This window comes from Salmo trutta, chromosome 26, assembly GCF_901001165.1.
Source record: "Salmo trutta chromosome 26, fSalTru1.1, whole genome shotgun sequence".
In the NCBI taxonomy this organism is placed as follows: Eukaryota; Metazoa; Chordata; class Actinopteri; order Salmoniformes; family Salmonidae; genus Salmo; species Salmo trutta.
Window position 1 is genome coordinate 5,910,248 of NC_042982.1, and position 23,114 is coordinate 5,933,361.

The 23,114-nt window shown below is 44.0% G+C and overlaps 1 long non-coding RNA gene and 1 pseudogene across 1 annotated transcript; one reads left to right on the forward strand and one right to left on the reverse strand.

Annotated features, from left to right (window-relative positions):
- The first annotated feature begins 4,693 nt into the window (after positions 1-4,693).
- Positions 4,694-19,285, forward strand: LOC115162779 (calpain-A-like; annotated as a pseudogene).
- LOC115162963 (uncharacterized) lies at positions 5,653-6,839 on the reverse strand. Its single transcript, XR_003869668.1, has 3 exons — positions 6,115-6,839; positions 5,889-5,978; positions 5,653-5,736 (listed from the first exon to the last, which is right to left on the reverse strand). It is a non-coding gene; the product is annotated as an uncharacterized LOC115162963 (long non-coding RNA).
- Positions 19,286-23,114: the final 3,829 nt, after the last annotated feature.

A 23,114-nucleotide genomic window follows, 5' to 3' on the forward strand; every position in this document is an offset into this window, starting at 1 on the left:
GCAAATGTTCAACAGTTCAGTTACTCAATTACACATCTCTAACATTGTATTCATTGTATTCTGTGTTTACTTGATTTCTTTCCCCCACCCCTAAACTCATTGCCTAATTAAAGTCAATACAAGCTCCACACAAACTGATATTCACTGCAACAGAAATGACTAATACATGTCATAGATAAACACATTATTATTTTGCTGCTAGCAAATAAACACATGTACATTTACACTGGCTTGGCCCATGCTATGAGCAACGGTTCATTTTGATAGTTGACCAACAGACACGCCACTGCAAATAATTGGTTGATGCTGCATGAGATGGTCAGGGGGGATTACTGTGTCAAACAGCTTGTGTTCCTTTACTCTGCGGATCATTCTTTCAACATGCCCTCTCAGCCTGGCAATGGATTGGGTCTCCCTAACCTCATGCGCTGGCATCCGTGTGCGTCTTGACAGAAAGGCTGGCCTGTTGACCTTGCACGGAACAATGTCATCTATGAAAAAGCCCTTATCCACCACACGGCCATCGCTCATCCATAGATTTATATGTACGTATTCTTATTCATCCCTTTACATTTGTGTGTGTATAAGTTAGTCGTTGTGAATTTGTTAGATTACTTTTTAGATATTACTGTCCTGCCGGAACTAGAAGCACAAGCCTTTCACTACACTCACATTAACATCTGCTAACCATGTGTACTGTATGTGACCAATAATAATTGATTGATTTTTAATGGCCATGTCCGGGGTGAGTAAGGAAATTATTCCAGACTGCTTGAAGATCTCCTTGTCACTCACAGATCCAGCATACAACGATGACACAAGTGACAGCTCCATGTGGTGACATTCCCAACATGCCCTTAAAGGTACAGTGTGACTTATAGGAAGAAAACACCTCCCTCTGCAGTAGTAGTGAAGATGGTGTCTGGCAGCGGAGTTCAGTGCAGTCGATCACTACCTGGGTGTCTGGATAGTCCTTGAACTCAGGTGGGCTTTGATGGTTTCCTTGGGGACCCATATCCGTGTTGATCCAAGCAGACAGTAGAGGAAGTTGGCCCAAGAGATCATAATCCGTCTCACTGTCGATTGGTGGAGGCTGAACCGATGGGCCAAATCCTTCTGCTTCAGACCCAGCGACAGATGAGTCATAAACAAGAAGAACTCGTCGATTGATGGCAGTGTCTGAACATAAAGAAAACCGTTTTAGTACAATCTAGTCCTTAAATTCAGTCCATACGTCCCGTCCTGACCATAGTAAGTTGTTATTTTCTATGGTAGAGTAGGTCAGGGGGTGTTTGTCTGTTTTTGTATTTCTATGTTCAGTTTCTATGTTTTGTATTTCTTTGTGTTGGGCCGAGTATGGTTCCTAACCAGAGGCAGCTGTCTATTGTTGTCTCTGATTAGGATCCATACTTAGGCAGCCTGTTTTTCCTTTGGGTTTTGTGGGTAGTTGTTTTCTGTTTTGTTCATGTACCTGACGGAACTGTTGGCTGTCGTTTTTGTTATTTTTGTTCAAGTGTCGTCATTAAAAGAAATATGAGCACTTTACACGCTGCGCCTTGGTCCCGTTCATACGACCCTAGTTACACCATAACACAAAAAGTAAACAATGTTTAACAATTACAGTAAGATCAAATAATATTCTCTATTAAGTACTGTATTTAATGAAGTTGTCCCTTACTGGTTTTCTTCCAGTAACACTTGTTTCAGATGGATTGGTGCTTGTGACTTTTATTAACTTGGTCTCTGCTGCCCGCTCAATCAAGTGCCAGAAGGCCATCAGGTGGGTGTAGCTTGCAACTCTAAAGACGGATGCAGAGTATTTGAATACCAAAAAAGCTCATTACTATTGTTGCCCATCTTCTCTAAGCATCAAGTAGCACTAGACATGACCTAGCTGCTATTTTAGCCTGTTTTTCTTGTTACTGCAATTTGTACTGTAATTCACAGCATTGAATTTGTTTCCAAAATATTTACCTGGGAAGTGGACTAAGACCCAAATCTTATTTGCAGAAACGACCTGGGAGCATTTTTGGGGGTTAACTGAAAACTAATCTAAAGACAATATACATTCAATGTGCCTACTTATGCTAGCCTAGTTTTACATTTATTATTTTACCTTTATTTAACTAGGCAATTCAGTTAAGAACAAATTCTTATTTACAATGACGGCCTACCAGGGAACAGTAGGTTAACTGCGTTGTTCAGGGGCAGAATGACAGATTTTTTTTACCTTGTCAGCTCGGGGATTCGATCCAGCAACCTTCCGGTTACTGGCTGTCAAACAGTGGGTGTAGCTGGTGCATGGAAGTCAGGCGCAGGAGAGCAGAGATGAGTGGACAAAGCACTTTACTGTTATTATTTGAACAGAACGCAACCGCGTCACAAAAATAAATGCACAAAGAACAAGTGAGGCAGCACAAAGTACAACAACCAAGTACAAAGTACCGGCTGCCACAAAGCACGGGTACAAAACGAAACCCGGCGCAAACCAGCCGGAAGTGTGCCAACCTGACAATAAACAATTTCACACACAGACATGGGGGGAACAGAGGGTTATATACATGACAAGTAATGAGGGAATGTAAACCAGGTGTGTGGGAAAACAAGACAAAACAAATGGAAAATGAAAGGTGGATCGGCAATGGCTAGAAGACCGGTGACGTCGACCGCTGAACGCCTCCCGAACAAGGAGAGGAACTGACTTCGGCGGAAGACGTGACACTGGCCCAACACTCTAACCACTAGACTACTTGCCACCCCTAAATAACAATGAACATGTTCTTAAAGGTAAGATGGACTTCGGAATAATAATAATAATAATATAATAATAGTAAATAATAAACAATAGTAATGCTGGATAATAATAAATCATTACTGTGTGTAAAAACGTATATCCTTGTCAGAACCAGAAAATCGCTGTAGACCAAAGCCTTGTTGGGCGAACAGTTTCTCCAACTTAGCTCAAAGCTCCTCAATTTCTTTTATATGCTCATGCTTTGCCATTAGGGCCATGTCCAGGGCTGCGGGTTCAGGGACTGCACAGTAATCATGTGTCTGGACTGGATCAAGAGACGGCACAGTCCGTAGGAAGCACACCTTGTACTTCGTCCTCCTCAGTCGGGGCAGGAGGTTTCAGTCTTCTTTCCCAAACACCAGGTCTCTTTTGAATGTGCCAGTTCCACGGGAAGACTGTAGGAACAACACCTCTTTTTAGGTATTGTCTTTTTCCCTCAACAAAGTCACTCTCGATGAAATGTGTACTACACACCTTGGTGTGTTTGGTGACCGTAAATTTGTCACAACACACTGCCACCAACCACCCTTTTCTGAGTTCTACATCGACCGGGAAACTATGGAAGCTCATAATACCATTACATTTTGAAGAAACTGAATACAGAGGCACTGCTCATTAGCACCTCCTTCGCGGGGCTGTAATTTAAACGTAGTCATTGCAAAAAATTTCAGTCAGAAATGCATCGACGACAGTTATCGAGCTAGTAAGCTAATTATAAAAACAAGTCAGCAACCCGGTAGGAAGTAAAATAGAGTGTGGAAGGCAGTATAATGCATAGAGCCTATTCTGGTTCAGCTGACTGAGTTTTCTGTATGAGGTGAGTTAGTGTGACAGCAGTGGTCTAGCCCAGGTTGGGCCCAGCAGACACAATACACATGTACCAGGATGGGGTACTCCTCTGTGTTTCTCTTTCCAATAAAAAAACAAATACAACACATGGGCTGTATACATTCAACCCGACGAGAAAGCTTTACAGGTATTGCACTGTATTGAGTCATCTGAAATTCAACATCTGAATTTGAACCGTTATTTTACCCTTACTAAATGTGTCCCTCTTCTCCTTTCATCCTCCCCCTTCCCCATTTTTCTACAGTTCCTTCCTCTTAAAATGGCCCACTAAGCCCTCCATCACCTGCTCCATGCATTCACCCCCCCAACCCACCGGTGAGGTACTGAATGATGCTATAGGCTACATGATCAGTTCCTGCATGTAGGCCTATAGATGAACATAGGCCATAGTAATATATGGAAAGAAAAAAACGGTCTAGATTTATTCGTAGGCATATATCTCTCCTTTTCCATTTTAGGCTAGTAACATTTGCGGATTATATCACTTTTCCCGCTTTGTTGTCTCTTGGCATTTTGTACTGCTTCAAACTTTTATGGGCCTCAACTCCACTTCCCTTTCGCCATCTAGACGGGAGACAGACTGCCCTCTATAGTGACAACATTTAGTAGCCTACTATCGATTGCAGTCGGGCACTGCGAAAAGGCGCTCACATCAGAGACCCCACATGACTGGCTTGATGGAGAGGACCGTTTTAACTAAATATAGGCAATGTGTGGAAGAAGAATTGTGAAATAATGTATAAGGAAGAAGAGGAAAATGTGTGTGTGAGAAAGCAATACCTTGACGTTTTAATAAACAGCGGTTATAGGCCATCACACATTTAATCGACATGGGATTAACTAACCACGGGAAATGATGCAAATGGACGATAAACAATTGAGTTCAAAGTAAGATCCTGGTAGCATGTCATTACCCCGACTCCAGCTGACTAACTTCCCGGAGGCTCTGCATACCTCTCCCAGATGGTTTGAGTAAGTGGGTGGGTAGGCCTATGCGTGTATTTAAGAACTGGATTTGTTTGTTGCACAATTCCCCAAAATGGAGTTTAGACTAACAAATCGAGATAGGAATGTTGGTTCAATCTGATTTTATTTGCTAGGCCTATTTTTTTCAAATTCATCTCAATTTTACCATTGCAAATGGAGACTCGGCAGGTCACACCTGGATCTATTGCCAACCCGGTAAAATTTTGGGACCAGGACTATGTAGCTCTCATAGATTCTTGCGTTTAATCCGGTTCACTGTTCTCTGACCCAACCTTCACCCCGGACCAGAGCTCCATCGGTATGCCTACCGACCCAGACCCCAAAAAGGAGATCAAGTGGCTGCGACCCAAGGTAGGCTACCGTCCTATCGGTGTTTACATGATAGCCAGTCATATAGTCACGCTCAAAAACGTACTTCTATATTGCAATAGTCCAGCTTCTTACTCGTGATAGTCATGCTCATTTTATGGATATCTGTAGCCTATGTTATAATTTTTATGTTGACATTATTAATTGCATTTGAGGATATGAGTAAGTCTAGGTAGTTCAAGGCAGAGTTCAAAGTTGGGTGTTGCTCTTGGACAGATGTAGGTTACACCTGAACTGACTCACTGTCTGTGTTGCCAGGTTAAGTAAACATTTCTAGTCCAATGACCACTCAAAACCCGCCCACAAGGGCTGAAAAATAGCCCAAATTTGTTTTCCAGCAGCAAGAGAGGAGTTCTCACATTTATCCAATAGGTGTCTTCATAATGACAATCTAAATACTTATGGTCAATTTGCTTTACCTTGTTCTTTGCATTTCTCCCTTTCCCTTTCATCCCACCAAATTATTTAATCTGAACTATAGAAGTGATTCATAGTGAATGGTTAATAAGAGGTATGTTTTTTCAGAAAACATTCTTCTGAAATGCTGTTAACACAATGTTAATCATTGTGAAATAGTGTTAATACAAGTCCCATTGCTCTAAAATAATCGTATTCCTTTAAACGGGAGTATACAAATCTAAAAGCCCCAACAGTTTGCTTTTTGGCTTCTTTTATTTCATAATAAATGTCAATTAATGTGTGTTTGCAGCCTGATGTCCCAGTAATCCATCCTCTCTCTGGAGCACGATGGAAAGAAAAACGAGAGGAGATCCATCATGAGTCCAGTACATCAAGATAGTGTATTCTACTATTAATCAATCAATCAATCAATCAATCAATCACTACTATACTTTGATAGTCTGTCATGGATTTAGAGATGAGTACTCACCAAAACAGCAGTGCTGGTTTGATAGTAGCCCTCCATAGAGGATGGGGTGATCCCCACACAAGTTGCTGCTGCCATTCCCCATATGTTGCTCTACAGAGAGTAGAGCAACAGACAGAGAGATAATGAGGGATGAGTTTGAGAAACAGGGGTAATGAGACTTTACAGATGACTGAAGAAAGTGTCTCTGTGTGTAGACACGGAAATAACGCTTATAAAAGTTGCTCACCCTGCTTTTTTCTTGTGTTCAGCAAACTCCCTGCCCGTATCCAGAGCACTCTCCTCCTGCTGTGAACTGCCACTCTGTCTGTTCCTCTTTGTTCCACCGATCCAAACTATTCACATCAAATGTAACTATTTACAGTCTGTTTCCTCTCTTCTTTTAGATAAGAGGGTTGTCCCCGTTTACCTCAGCCTGTTGTGCTGAGTAGATGTCAGCGGTGAACAATGAGAGCATCCTTGCTGACGTTCCTTTGCATGTGGGCTCAGACTCTCTTGATGTTCTCAAGGCATCTTTCCTGCATTCTGTTTCTCAGCTTGTTTTTTTTATCAATGCCATCTGGGAGAAGCCACGTTCAACAGCAGCATTACTGAATGGCAAAGAAAGCACGGAGAGAGCAAAATGTCCAAGTTCCTGTAAATCTTTCTCCCCCGCAGCATCAGTGTGTCTAACCTAACCTCTAGCCTAACCCTTCTATTTTACTGCCTTCTTTGTTGGTCTATTATTGAGTGTTCGTCACTCCACTGTTGGTCAGCCTTTCCAGGATCTCCTTTTGAAGAGAGGGAAGAAGGAGAGCGCATCTAGACGTGGCTTGACGCCATTGAGCACAATGCTCAGGATGAGAGAGACTCGAGTGCCTCCAGTTGTTTGACGTTATCCCAGAAGTCTCTTCTTGATCTCCCTTATCAGAACAACAATGTGGTCTATGCACTGGGTTTTCATGTCCTGTACCATTTCTGGGTCTATTCCTCTGGTGGAACTGAACTCCGAAGTCCACAGCCTCGAGCGGCAGGCGATGCTCATCTGTTAAGTCTAATTCCATGAGTTCACTCCAGGTGTGGTATTCTTGTTGCGTCATGACTCGCTCCACAAGAGGGCAGTAGAAGGTCATTAGATCAGATATTAGTTTTCCTGGATTGGCTGAATCGAGCTGGAAAAGTTTGTTGATCCTGTGCAACGCTCCCACGATTGGACGCAGAAACCTCAGGTACACAAGGTTGGCTGGGTCAGTGGTAATGAGACTTTACAGGTAAAGTAGCTCTGCAGCACAGTTTCTCTCATTGTCTTTGGTGATCTGAAAGTGCAGTTTCAGCTCATCATACATTGACGGTACCTGATTGACGCACTCACTGATTGCAAGCCATCTGGTGTCAGAGTTGCAATATCTTCAGAGGGCTTCACTAACATTGATGGGGGTATACATGTCTTCATATTTTGAGAGTCGCTGGGTGGCATTGGAGAACCATGTATATGTCTGTGACACCATACAGTGCATTCGGAAAGTATTCAGACCCCTTGATGAGGAAAAACATTAATTTAATCCAATCTACATACAATACCCCATAACGACAAAGCAAAAACAGGTTTTTAGAAATGTTAGCAAATTTATAAAACAGAAATACCTTATGTAAATAAGTATTCAGACCCTTTGCTATGATCAATCAATGAAATGTATTTATAAAGCCCTTTTTACATCAGCCGATGTCACAAAGTGCTGTACATAAAACCCCAAACGGCAAGCAATGCAGATGTAAAATCACGGTGGCTAGAAAAAACTCCCTAGAAAGGCCAGAACCTAGGAAGAAACCTAGAGAGGAACCAGGCTCTGAGGGGTGGTCAGTCCTCTTCTGGCTGGACCGGGTGGAGATTATAACAGTACATGGCCAAGATGTTCAAACATTCATAGATGACCTGCAAGGTCAGATAATAATAATCACAGTGGTTGTAGAGGGTGCAACAGCACAGCACCTCAGGAGTAAATGTCAGTTGGCTTTTCATAGTCGATCATTCAGAGTTAGAGACAGCAGGTGCGGTAGAGAGAGAGAGTCCAAAACAGCGGGTCCGGGACAAGGTAGCATGTCCAGTGAACAGAACAGGTTCCATAGCTGCAGGCAAAACAGTTGAAACTGGAGCAGCAGCATGACCAGGTGGACTGTGGACAGCAAGGAGTCATCAGGCCAGGTAGTCCTGAGGCATGTTCCTAGGGCTCAGGTCCTCAGAGAGCAGAGAGGGAGAAAGAGAGAAAAGAGAGAGATAATTTGAGGGGGCATATTTAAATTCACACAGAACACCGGATGAGACAGGAGAAATACTCAAGATATAACAGACTGACCCTAGCCCCCCGACACACAAACTATTGCAGCATAAATACTGGAGGCTGAGACAGGAGCGGATGGAAGACACTGTGGCCCTGTCCGATGATATCCCCAGACAGGGCCAAACAGGCAGGATATAACCGCACCCACTTTGCCAAATCACAGCCCCCACACCACTAGAGGGATACCTTCAACCACCAACTTACCATCCTGAGACAAGGCCGAGTATAGCCCACGAAGATCTCCTCTATGGCACAAACCCGAGGGGGGTGCCAACCTGGACAGGAAGATCACGTCAGTGACTCAACCCGCTCAAGTCACGCATGGAAGAGCACCAGTAAGCCAGTGACTCAGCGCCTGTAATAGGGTTAGAGGCAGAGAATCCCAGTGGAGAGAGGGGAACCGGCCAGGCAGACAGCAAGGGCGGTTTGTCGCTCCAGTGCCTTTCGGTTCACCTTCACACCCCTGGGCCAGACTACACTCAATCCTAGGACCTACTTAAGAGATGAGTCTTCAATAAAGACTTAAAGGTCGAGACCGAGTCTGCGTCTCTCACATGGATAGGCAGACCATTCCATAAAATTGGAGCTCTATAGGAGAAAGCCCTGCCTCCAGCTGTTTGCTTAGAGCTTCTAGGGACAGTAAGGAGGCCTGTGTTTAAGGAAGCCAGTGTAGAGGCTAGCACTGGAGTAATATGATCTTATTTTTTGGTTCTAGTCAAGATTCTAGCAGCCGTGTTTAGCACTAACTGAAGTGTATTTAGTGCTTTATCCGGGTAGCCAGAAAGTAGAGCATTGCAGTAGTCTAATCTAGAAGTGACAAAAGCATGGATTAATTTTTCTGCATCATTTTTGGACAGAAAGTTTCTGATTTTTGCAATGTTACGAAGATGGAAAAAAAACCTGTCCTTGAAATATTCTTTATATGTTCGTCAAAAGAGAGATCAGGGTCCAGAGTAACGCCGAGGTCCTTCACAGTTTTATTTAAGATGACTGAACAACCATATGAGACTCAAAATTGCATTTATGAGCACTGCATTTATGAGCACTGTGCATTTTGTTTTGTGGATATTGATTCCTTTCTTTGCAATGTCTTCAACAGCACATCTCAGGTGATCTACAGTTGCAATGCTGGAGTGGCATGCAATATGTGCAGCCATCTGTAACTCTGATCGTTTAACTGTGTTATTCTCTCTTACAAATATATACTGAACAAAAATATAAACGCAACATGTAAAGTGTTGGTCCCATGTTTCATGAGGTGAAATAAAAGATCCCAGAACTTGTTCATACGCACAAAAAGCTTATTTCTCTCATTTTCTGGACAAATTTGTTTATATCCCTGTTGGTGAGCATTTCTCCTTTGCCAATATAATCCATCCACATGACAGGTGTGGCATATCAAGAAGCTGATTAAACAGTGTGATCATTACACAGGTGCACCTTGTGCTGGGGACAATAAAAGGACACTCTAAAATGTGCAGTTTTGTCACGCAACACAATGCCACAGATGTCTGTGGAAAGTTTCTTGCTAGTAATTTAGTTTTGAGGGAGCGTGCAATTGGCATGCTGACTGCAGGAACATCCACCAGAGCTGTTGCCAGGGAATTGAATGTTAATTTCTCTATCATTAGCTGTCTCCAACGTCGTTTTAGAGAATTTGGCAGTACGTCCAACCGACCTCACAACTGCAGACCACGTGTTACCACGCCAGTCCAGGACCTCCACATCTGGCTTCTTCATCATCTGAGACCAGCCACTTGGACCGCTGATGAAACTGAGGAGGACATTCTTTCTGGAATAAAGCCCTTTTATGGGGAAAAACTAATTCTGATTGGCTGGGTCTGACTCCCCAGTAGGTGGGCCTTGCTCCCAAGTGGGTGGGCCTATGCCCTCCCAGGCCCACCCATGGCCCACCCCTGCCAGTAGTGAAATCCATAGATTATTAAAGCCTAATGAATTTATTTATTTGCATGATTTAATTATATGAACTGTAACTCAGTAAAATAGTTGAAATTGTTGCGTTTATATGTTTGTTCAGTATAGTTCCTGTGTCAAACAATGGTCTTGCATTAAAAAAAATGGTGCAGCATTTCTCTTGTTTCTCCGTTTGTGCATGAGAAATAAGATCGGCGTCGTGGACACACATTTCTGATTTGCAATGCCTACAGTATGCTTTTGTCATCTCCTGGGATGCACTTTATCCATTCCGTTATACCTGTTCTCTTTCCCAGTCTTTGCAATATTTTCTCCCATATTTTGCCCAATTTACCTGGCATTCGGACAGTAGAATCATGTCTAGCCAGTAAACTAGCGTGTGAAATCTGTTCTTCTGGCCTCACCTCTGCGCCACTGCGCATCGTCCTCTCTCTCTCATCTGGCTTCAGCTTTCTGGCCAATGTTAGCTAGCTAGCTACATAACCAGAGAGAAAGCACATTGTTCGACTCCCTCTGAAACTGTTGGATTATTCATGATCAGTTTCTCTCCCTTGCTGTGTTGGCTGTAATGATTGGTAGGACTGGGGGTGGTTAGGTTGCAAAGAATGAGACCAATAATACTTTTGAGAGAGAAGTATGTAGCTATCTAGCGCTGTTCGTTGTTAAATTTCACATCGCCTGTCATGACGTGACTCAGCTGCTCAAGAGTACAACATACACACACCCCTCCGGCCTGCCCCTCCCTTCCAATGACTGTATATGAAGCTCCCTCCCCACCACCACACACTCAGCAACAGCCTCACTGCCTGATAGTTAGCAGCAGATCACAGTCAAATTAATAGATCATAAAAAAAGATTCATGCGATGGCAGCCGCAGCCCTTACAAAAAAAGATAGCCGTTTTGAAACTGCAGTAAAAGTGCAGTAACTACAGTCGACGGTGGTATTTTGGACGCAGTAATTGTAGAATAACTGCAGTGTACTGCCTTTATACCGCACTCTAAACTGCAAAATTACTGCAGTAAAACGTTATTTTAGACGCAGTATTTGCAGCATACTGCAGTTATACTGCACAGTATTTACAGCATACTGAAGTTATACTGCACTCTGACCGCAATCATTTTTCGTAAGGTATTTAGAATGGCCCAAAACCCGCAACATTTTCACCCACGACATAGTTTTCAATGTAGCCCAATTTGCTAGAAAACTGCGAACATGGCAACGCTGCTCACTGTCAGGTGTGGTCTAGTTCTGAGGAAGATACATTGATCTGCTGGAGCATGTTCAGAGAGGAGAGATGGAACTGACAGAACGGACAGAGCATGTTGAGAGAGGAGAGGGAACTGACAGAACGGACAGAGCATGTTGAGAGAGGAGAGGGAACTGACAGAACGGACAGAGCATGTTCAGAGAGGAGAGATGGAACTGACAGAACGGACAGAGCATGTTGAGAGAGGAGAGGGAACTGACAGAACGGACAGAGCATGTTCAGAGAGGAGAGATGGAACTGACAGAACGGACAGAGCATGTTGAGAGAGGAGAGGGAACTGACAGAACGGACAGAGCATGTTCAGAGAGGAGAGATGGAACTGACAGAACGGACAGAGCATGTTCAGAGAGGAGAGATGGAACTGACAGAACGGACAGAGCATGTTGAGAGAGGAGAGGGAACTGACAGAACGGACAGAGCATGTTGAGAGAGGAGAGGGAACTGACAGAACGGACAGAGCATGTTGAGAGAGGAGAGGGAACTGACAGAACGGACAGAGCATGTTGAGAGAGGAGAGGGAACTGACAGAACGGACAGAGCATGTTGAGAGAGGAGAGGGAACTGACAGAACGGACAGAGCATGTTCAGAGAGGAGAGGGAACTGACAGAACGGACAGAGCATGTTGAGAGAGGAGAGGGAACTGACAGAACGGACAGAGCATGTTCAGAGAGGAGAGGGAACTGACAGAATGGACAGAGCATGTTGAGAGAGGAGAGGGAACTGACAGAACGGACAGAGCATGTTCAGAGAGGAGAGATGGAACTGACAGAACGGACAGAGCATGTTGAGAGAGGAGAGGGAACTGACAGAACGGACAGAGCATGTTGAGAGAGGAGAGGGAACTGACAGAACGGACAGAGCATGTTCAGAGAGGAGAGGGAACTGACAGAACGGACAGAGCATGTTGAGAGAGGAGAGGGAACTGACAGAACGGACAGAGCATGTTGAGAGAGGAGAGGGAACTGACAGAACGGACAGAGCATGTTGAGAGAGGAGAGGGAACTGACAGAACGGACAGAGCATGTTCAGAGAGGAGAGGGAACTGACAGAACGGACAGAGCATGTTGAGAGAGGAGAGGGAACTGACAGAACGGACAGAGCATGTTGAGAGAGGAGAGGGAACTGACAGAACGGACAGAGCATGTTCAGAGAGGAGAGATGGAACTGACAGAACGGACAGAGCATGTTCAGAGAGGAGAGATGGAACTGACAGAACGGACAGAGCATGTTGAGAGAGGAGAGGGAACTGACAGAACGGACAGAGCATGTTGAGAGAGGAGAGGGAACTGACAGAACGGACAGAGCATGTTGAGAGAGGAGAGGGAACTGACAGAACGGACAGAGCATGTTGAGAGAGGAGAGGGAACTGACAGAACGGACAGAGCATGTTGAGAGAGGAGAGGGAACTGACAGAACGGACAGAGCATGTTGAGAGAGGAGAGGGAACTGACAGAACGGACAGAGCATGTTGAGAGAGGAGAGGGAACTGACAGAACGGACAGAGCATGTTGAGAGAGGAGAGGGAACTGACAGAACGGACAGAGCATGTTGAGAGAGGAGAGGGAACTGACAGAACGGACAGAGCATGTTCAGAGAGGAGAGATGGAACTGACAGAACGGACAGAGCATGTTCAGAGAGGAGAGATGGAACTGACAGAACGGACAGAGCATGTTGAGAGAGGAGAGGGAACTGACAGAACGGACAGAGCATATTGAGAGAGGAGAGGGAACTGACAGAACGGACAGAGCATGTTGAGAGAGGAGAGGGAACTGACAGAACGGACAGAGCATGTTGAGAGAGGAGAGGGAACTGACAGAACGGACAGAGCATGTTGAGAGAGGAGAGGGAACTGACAGAACGGACAGAGCATGTTGAGAGAGGAGAGGGAACTGACAGAACGGACAGAGCATGTTGAGAGAGGAGAGGGAACTGACAAAACGGACAGAGCATGTTGAGAGAGGAGAGGGAACTGACAGAACATGTTGAGAGAAAAGAAAGAGAACTTCCAGACTCTGAGTCTGAGCCAAACAGCTGGGCAGGATATCTCTAAAAGCAGAACAGAGATGGAATGAGGAGATAACAACCTGTATGATGCAGTTTAAGTCATTAACATTGCCTTGTCATCATCCAGTCAACTGTTATGTGGAGATTCGTGTTGTGTTGCTTTCACATTCCCTCAGACTAAATAGCAACATGTGCTGTGTGGTAAACTGTAGTCTTGAACTCTGCCCCTTGTCTCTCTCTCTCTGCAGGAGATCAGTACCGATGCTGTGTTTGTGGAGGACACGACGTGTACCACCGATATCTGCCAGGGCCAGCTGGGTAAGTGTCTGTGTGTGTATGTTTTAAACATCATAGGATGGGGTATCATTTCAGTAACATGTAGACACTTAACTCCAACTCCCAGTTTTCCTGTATAACCAGATTGCCCTCACTTCTCCAAACCTATTCTCCTGGGGATGGGCTTGAGAGGTCATGGTTCTTTCCTCTACATGGACACACAGGGCAGCTGTTTACTGTTAGAGAGGAATGCGTGTGTGTGTACAGGCATGTTTGTGCACACGTCTGCATGCATGTGTTTGTGAAAGAGAGAGTGTGTGGGAAATCTACAGGTTCCTCAATTCTCAGGAAATTATTAGATATTAAAAGCAGGGGAGAGATGGGTAAATTGAGCCATTTTCAGCATCACCATTTTTTATTTATTTTATTTAACCTTTATTTAATTAGGCAAGTCAGTTAAGAACAAATTGTCATTTACAATGACGGCCTACACCGGCCAAATCCGGATGACTCTGGGCCAATTGTGCGCCGCCCTACGGGACTCCCAATCACGGCCGGTTGTGACACACCCTCGATGTCAAGGGAAATAGAGTATTCTTTCTAACAAAGATATCTACATATATTTCAGGATGTTGTGTATCCCTGGATATAATCAGAATTCACGTAAACATAACAGTTTTGAAAACATAGCGTCTCCAAAAAAAGGGGTCTCTTTCCACAACCTATTCCGGGTATGGGGTAAGTTGAGCATAGGGACAGGGTCAGTTGAGCCGCCTTGGGGTTAAGTGGGTGTTGGTGTCCTGTGACAGTGGGTGATGGTGCTGGTAGGTCAACGTTTTTAATTCATCAAATAAAATGTTTTCGGTCGCGTACACAGTTCCGCAGGTGTTATAGCAGGTGCAACGAAATGTTACTAGCTCCTAGCATTGCATTAAAATTGTCAAACAAGTACGCAACTAATAATAAAAAAAAACGACAAAATATCCAGGAATATATAGATAAAGATATCCCCTGATACTGACCCTTTTCACCCAGTGTTGGAGTCAACATGGGCCAGCATCTCTGTAGAACACTTTCGACACGTAGAATCCATGCCCTACGGATTCAGGCTGTTCTGAAAACTCAATATTAGGAAGGTGTTCCTAATCTTGGTACACTCAGTGTATTTTAAGATGTCAATGCCAAACTTAACATGGTTCATCATGGTATTGTTGTTGATGACCCTAAAAAGTTTCAAGCTGACAGGCCATAATGAAGTATATTTACAAAGGATTTAAATGGACACGGAAAATCTGATTTCCTGATTTATCAGTAACTCAGGCTCTGCCAGCTGGCGATCACCATAATTGCCTGCAGTTGATGTGCTTATAAAGGCTTCCTGGCAGAGCAATGCCCTTGACCTGGTTGGTGCTGCTGCCTGAGGATGGAGTGTGGAAGTGACAACCTGATAGTGTGTTGCCTAACTGTTTGCTAAAACTAACCTAAACCCCATATCATAACAATTGCTAACATGCATATTGCCTCTCTATCTTTTTCTAATAGGTGACTGTTGGCTTCTGGCTGCCCTGTCCTGCCTTACCATGCACCCCAATCTCTTTGTCAAAGTGGTACCACCTAATCAGAGCCTGACAGAATCCTATGCTGGCATCTTCCACTTCATGGTAAGACGTGGGGAGGGTTCATGAGCTTGCTGTGTACATGTGTTCTGCATACTCACTTTTTGTGAATGCAATGAGAATGCCCCTTACTATCTTATTAGAGTAGCAGGTCTTGTAAAAGAGCAAGAGAAGCAAAGGTAGGACTGAAAATAGTAGTAGAGATGGAGAGGTGGAACTAAGGAGTCCTCAAGGGAACAAAGGGAATGAGAGAACAGAGGAGTGTGTTATCGTGTGTATGACAGAGAGTGTGTTATGGGAGAAGGTGGTGTAACTAGATCAGGGTTCCTCAACTGGCGTCTGTCCCGTGGGCCGAATTTGGCCAGTGGGTGATTTGTATTTTTTTATAGTTGGACATAAAAGACTCTAAAAACTCCAGCAAATCAGCTCCATTTTGGAAATCTGTTCCTAAGTATTCCCAATCATAATAGAAATATACAGTGCCTTGCGTCCCTTGGCGTTTTTCCTATTTTGTTGCATTACAACCTGTAATTTGAATGGACTTTATTTGGTTTTCATGTAATGGACATACACAAAATAGTCCAAATTGGTGAAGTGAAATGAAAAAAATTACTTGTTGCAAAATAATTCTAATCGGAAAGTAGTGCGTGCATATGTATTCACCCCCTTTGCTATGAGGCCCCTAAATAAGTTCTGGTGTAACCAATTACCTTCAGAAGTGACATAATTAGTTAGATTGTACACAGGTGGACTTTATTTAAGTGTTACATGATCTGTCACATGATCTCAGTATATATACACCTGTTCTGAAAAGCCCCAGAGTCTGCACCACCACTAAGCAAGGGGCACCACCACTAAGCAAGCGGCACCATGAAGACCAAGGAGCTCTCCAAACAGGTTAGGGACAAAGTTGTGGAGAAGTACAGATCAGGGTTGGGTTATAAAAAAATATCAAACTTTGAACATCCCACGGAACACCATTAAATCCATTATTAAAAAAATTGAAAGAATATGGCACCACAACAAACCCGCCAAGAGAGAGCTGCCCACCAAAACTCACGGACCAGGCAAGGAGGGCATTAATCAGAGAGGCAACAAAGAGACCAAAGATAACCCTGCCACTGGAACGAGCTGTTCTCCCTGACCGTCTGGCAGACGGTATCGGAGCATGAGGTCTGATACCAACAGGCTCAGAGACAGTTTCTTTGTTGCCTCTCTGATTAATGCCGTCCTTGCCTGCTCCCTGAGTTTTGGTGGGCGGCCTGGTATCAGACCTCATGCTCCGATACCGTCTGCCAGACGGTCAGGGAGAACAGCTCGTTCCAGTGGCAGAATGTTTGTAAATTCATCCACTCATTTACTCCTCTCCTTTTCATCAAACCTGTCTCTACCCTGTTATCTATCTATCCCTCTGTCTCTCTCTCTCTCTCTGTGTCTCTCTCTCTGTGTCTCTCTCTTTCTCTCTCTCTATTGTAGGATCTTTCTGGAAGAATCCCCAGTTCCAGCTTGTCCTTGCCGAGCATGATGGCGATATAGAGATGACCCCGGAGGAGAAGAAGGTGGCAGAGAAGCAGAAGAAGAAAGCAAAGCAGTGCACCGTGCTGGTGGAACTACTGCAGAAAGACCGGAGAAAGAGGAATAAAATGTACTTTCTCCACATCGCCTTCCACATCTACAGGGTGAGAGAGAGAGAGAATGTGTTGTCAATTGTGTGTGCTGTGAATGTTCTACATTTTCAGTTAATCTGATGTCTTTCCTGTCTCTGCAGGTTCCTCCAGAGGTGAGTATTTTATTATAAAGTATTTGAAAAAGACAACTATTTACTTTAGTTAGACTACACTTTTAAATCGACCAACTGTGGTCGCTGCTCCCTCTCTCTCTCTCCACATCTCCTTTACTCCATATTTCCCATCTCTGCCTTTTTCTCTCTCCTCTACCCTCCCACTCTCGTAGCTCCAGAGCCTGTGTTTGGTCCAGAGTTTCTTCTCTAACCAGCATCCTGTGGGGCGCTCTGGGAAGTACCAACCCCTCAGGTACATCAGTAGCCAGTCTTTACTGCAAATATGTCACATTTTTATGAAAACAGTCAATACATTTATTATTAGATTTTCTTTGTAGCCTTTATTTAGGCAGAGGAGTCCCATTGAGACCAATGTCTCTTTTTCAAGAGAGCCCTGCATAACAAGACCACGCAATTACACTGATACTACAATCAAGGCAGGAGTATAGGAAACACACAAAGAAAAACACAAAAAACACAATCATAAAAGGTCTCCATATATACTTCCATTCATTTTTATCCCATAGATGTTATCTTCTTCTTTGGTCACCGTAGGGCTGTGTGTAGGAAGGTGAGGCTGGACCCGGGAAACTATGTGATTCTGGCCTCCACCTCCAGTCCCAACCAGCCTGCGGAATTCTTCCTCCGCATCTACTCCAAGACTGGCAACAATCTGGGGTACGGAGAGGAGGGGGGGGGGGGTGATGATGCTGTTGATGATGCTAGCACTGATGGTGCTCCTCCTTGTATTCCAGGACCCAAGACTTCACCTGCTCCACTGGCTTCCTCATGGTGAGTTAAACCTTACTGAAGCCTACTTCTACTGCAGTCCTGCTCTCCAGTTCAGCAAGCCAACTGTCTGTGTGTGTGTGTGTGTGTGTGTGTGTGTGTGTGCGTGTGCGTGTCCTTCACAGGTAATGTCAATGCCACCAGTCTTGCCAGAGGATCGCAAGAGAGTGCAGAAGACCTTTGATGAGGTGGCGGGGCCGGTAGGAATTCTCTCATCTCTAAATCTAACTCAATCATAGAAGATAAATGTCTCCCTTAGACAGTCTTAACCTCCTGTTCTCTCTCCCTGGCAGGATGACAAGCTGAATGCTAAGGAGTTCATGAAGCTGGTTAACTCAGGTTAGATCATTAATGAACCCATAAGAGTCTAAGCCCTGTCTAATCCGGAGGGGGGTTTTAAGACCCCTTGAAGTATCCCAAAAATATATTAAAAATGAAAAAATTGAAAACGAATACAAACACATTGAATAACAGATTCACGACATGAAACAACAGCTAAACGATGAATCTTGTGTGGCCTGCGGGCGTCCTAGAGCACAACAACCGCCATGTGCGTGTTTGTGAGAGTCATATTATTGTGCAGCCCAAACTGTTTGGACGCTATAGACGGAAGTTGTCAGATTGGCTGTACCGACTTCAGACGAGCCCCAAGACGCTTGTAGGGGTCACAGAGCAAACCGTTTGGACGCTACAGAAGATTTTGTGAGAAGAACGATTTTTTGGGGGGGATGTCTCATGGTCTGACAAACACTGCTCTAGCTCTGTCACCTTTTTCCTCAGATGCGGAAGTGCGACATAGGCGAATGTGGTGGATTGAGACGCATCCAATGCAAAAACATTTATCTGTAGCTTAAACTGACAGATTTCTATGGGGATTTTTTATTATTACGCTAATTAGATTTCCGCGGACATCAACCTTAGGGGGTTTAATGAACTCAGGTTGTCGTTATAAGGCGATATGTTAATTTAGTCAAACCATGTTGCAAAACTCTTTAAACTGCTGCAATGAAGGGTACCACTATTGCGTGTTGCTGGGGAATATTCGTACACAGCAGTACCAGTAAAAGCCAGTAGGTGGGAGCAGAGTAGTAAGAGACAAATTTTTGGGGGAAACAGATATGACTTTTCTAGGCAAAACCTCATAGCTAGTATACCATTACAATCCTCAGCCTCGTTCACTCCTCCCCTCTCCCCTTATCAGTTCTGGAGAAAGACTACCAGCTGCCACTGGAGACATGCAGACAGATCATCTTTGGAGAGGAAGTATCCTTTTATTTGACCAGTTGTCACAACCTTTCCCCTTACATCTCACTGGCTTTGTTTTCCTTGCCAGGACCCATATCCACAAAGCATGTCAGAGTAGAACTGCTGATCTAGGATCCGTCCAAATAATCTTATTGATTATGATCTAAAAGGCTAAACTGATCCTAGATCATCGAGGTTGGACGTTAGCTCATTAGCATATTGGCCACACCGAATGGGTGTCACCTCTGTTATATCTAGCTTACAGTGCCTTGCAAAAGTATTCATCCCCTTGGCGTTTTTCCTATTTTGTTGCATTACAACCTGTAATTTAAATAGATTTTTATTTGGATTTCATGTAATGGACATACACAAAATAGTCCAAATTGGTGAAGTGAAATGAAAAAAATAACTTAAAATTATAAACGGGAAAGTGGTGCCGTGCATATGTATTCACCCCCTTTGCTATGAAGCCCCTAAATAAGATCTGGTGCAACCAATTACCTTCAGACATCACATAATTAGTTAAATAAAGTCCACCTGTGTGCAATCTAAGTGGCACATGATCTGTCAGTTGATCTCAGTATACATACACCTGATCTGAAAGGCCCCAGAGTCTGCAACACCATTAAGCAAGGGGCACCATGAAGACCAAGGAGCTCTCCAAACAGGTTAAGGACAAAGTTGTGGAGAAGTACAGATAAGGGTTCATCCCACGGAGCACTATTAAATCCATTATTAGAAAATGGAAAGAATATGCCACCACAATAAATCTGCCAAGATAGGGCCGCCCACCAAAACTCAGGGAGCAGGCAAGGAGGGCATTAATCAGAGAGGCAACAAAGAGACCAAAGATAACCCTGAAGGAGCTGCAAAGCTCCACAGCGGAGATTGGAGTATCTGTCCATAGGACCACTTTAAGCCGTACACTCCACAGAGCTGGGTTTTAAGGAAGAGTGACCAGAAAAAAAATGGTGTTTGCCAAAAGGCATGTGGGAGACTCGCCAAACATATGGAAGAAGGTACTCTGGTCAGATGAGACTAAAATTGAGCTTTTTGGCCATCAAGGAAAAAAATATGTCTGGCGCAAACCCAACACCTCTCATCAAGAATTTCCCTGTACTTAGCACCATCCGTCATATCTTCAATTCTGACCAGTTTCTGAAACTGGTCAGAATTGAAGATATGATGGATGGTGGTAAATACAGAGAAATTCTTGAGGGAAACCTGTTTGTCTTCCAGAGATTTGAGACTGGGACGGAGGTTCACCTTCCAGCAGGACAATGACCCTAAGCATACTGCTAAAGCAACACTTGAGTGGTTTAAGGGGAAACATTTAAATGTCTTGGAATGGCCTAGTCAAAGCCCAGGCCTCAATCCAATTGAGAATCTGTGGTATGACTTAAAGATTGTTGTACACCAGCAGAACCCATCCAACTTGAAGGTGCAGGAGCAGTTTTGCCTTGAAGAATGGGCAAAAATCCCAGTGGCTAGATGTGTCAAGCTTATAGAGACATACCCCAAGAGACTTGCAGCTGCAAAAGGTGGCTCAACGAAGTATTGACTTTGGGGGGGTGAATAGTTATGCACGCTCAAGTTCAGTTTTTTTGTCTTGTTTCTTTCACAATAAAAAATATTTTGCATCTTCAAAGTGGTAGGCATATTGTGTAAATCAAATGATACAAACTCCCCAAAAATCCATTTTAATTCCAGGTTGTAAGGCAACAAAATCGGAAAACCGCCAAGGGGGGTGAATACTTTCACAAGCCACTGTAGAAGAACGCACATCTGCACGGTTTCACATTGTACATCACTCTGACCTTTAATGACGTGCTTTGAGTTTGAGAAAGACTGTGATGAAGGGGTTCCTCTTGCTGTTTGCAGCACGGAGGGTTGTTTAGGAATCTTTGAGCTTGCTCAGAGAGAGGTTGTTGGAAGTCAACACCTTAAACACAAAAACAAATCTGTTGGAGCACGTTAGCAGTTATTGATAAAGATTGCACCTCGACTGAGTTTGCCAGTGAGAATCGGGAGAAGGCGCAAATGAAAATGAAAGTTTGGTATGATAGAAAGGCCCTAAACTGCACTTTCAGTGTGGGTGACTAAGTTCTGGTTTTGTTTTCCATTCTGGGGTCACCGTTGCAAGCTTGCTTTTCAGGCCATTACTCCATAGTAAAAAAAAAATGGCAATCTGGATTACATCATTGCCACACTGGAGCGCAGGAAAAAACCCTGGCTGGGTCATGTCAACATATTAAAACCATACTTCACCCGTTACCATCCGGCGGAGAAGTCGGTGGAAACCGGTAGTGATGTTCTGCCTGTTGCCACTGCTGTCACCGTTGACTATAGTCTTCCTCAAGAGCATGAGGAAAGCCCAATATACCCTGTGCCCGGGGACGGCTGAGTAACTCAGATTCTAGATAACCTTGATGTCTTTTTGACACACTTGTCTCCAGAGGAAAAAGGTGACATTGTTGCACTGCTTTTAGAATATCAGGGTTTATTCTCAGATGTGCCAACTCAGACAAATATACTAGAGCATGACATTGACATTGGGGACTCTGCCCCAATCAAACAACATGCCTATCGACTAAATCCTGAATAGAGAGAGAGAAACTCCACAGTGAGTTGGATTTTATGTTTGAGCACGGCATTGCGGATGGGTCTCTGCGGTTTTGTTTCCGATTTTCGTAAACTCAATGCCGTTACTAAGTCGGACTCCTACCCTTTGCGCAGTGTCGACGATTGTGTGGACCGTGTTGGCGTTACTAAGTACGTTAGCAAGTTCGATCTGCTGGAGGGATATTGGCAGGTCCCCCGAAACTGAGCGCACCAAAGAGCTGTCTGCTTTTATCACACCTGATGGTTTGTTTTCCTACTTTCATCTCCCGTTTGGGTTACAAATTGCTGGAGCCACGTTTCAAAGGTTCATGCATATTGTGCTACGTGGTCTGGAGAATGAGCACCCTTTTCAAAGAAATTGGCCTCGCATCAAAAACAGTACTTGACTAATCGAAAAAAGATGCTCACTTGGGGACCGACTCTTCAGCACTTCAGGGTTTATGTATCGGTATCGAGAATAATAGAAACGTATGTGATTTTACCTCAGTTTCTCAAAATAATATACATACAGCTGAAGTCGGAAGTTTACATACACTTATGTTGGAGTCATTAAGACTCGTTTTTCAACCACTCCACAAATTTCTTGTTAACAAACTATAGTTTTGGCAAGTCGGTTAGGACATCTACTTTGTGCATGACACAAGTAATGTTTCCAACAATTGTTTACAGACAGATTATTTCACTTATAATTCACTGTATCACAATTCCAGTGGGTCAGAAGTTTACATACACTAAATTGACTGTGCCTTTAAACAGCTTGGAAAATTCCAGAAAATGATGTCATGGCTTTAGAAGCTTCTAATAGGCTAATTGACATCATTTGAGTCAATTGGAGGTGTACCTGTGGATGTATTTCAAGGCCTACCTTCAAACTCAGTGCCTCTTTGCTTGACATCATGGGAAAATCAAAAGAAATCAGCCAAGACCTCCTAAAAAAAATTGTAGACCTCCACAAGTCTGGTTCATCCTTGGGAGTAATTTCCAAACACCTGAAGGTACCATGTTCATCTGTACAAACAATAGTACGCAAGTATAAACACCATGGGACCACGCAGCCGTCATACAGTTCAGGAAGGAGACGCGTTCTGTCTCCTAAAGATGAACGTACTTTGGTGTGAAAAGTGCAAATCAATTCCAGAACAACAGCAAAGGACCTTGTGAAGATGCTGGAGGAAACGGGTACAAAAGTAACTATATCCACAGTAAAACGAGTCCTATATCGACATAACCTGAAAGGCCGCTCAGCAAGGAAGAAGCCACTGCTCCAAAACCTCCATAAAGAAGCCAGACTACGGTTTGCAACTGCACATGGGGACAAATATCGTACTTTTTGGAGAAATGTCCTCTGGTCTGATGAAACAAAAATAGAACTG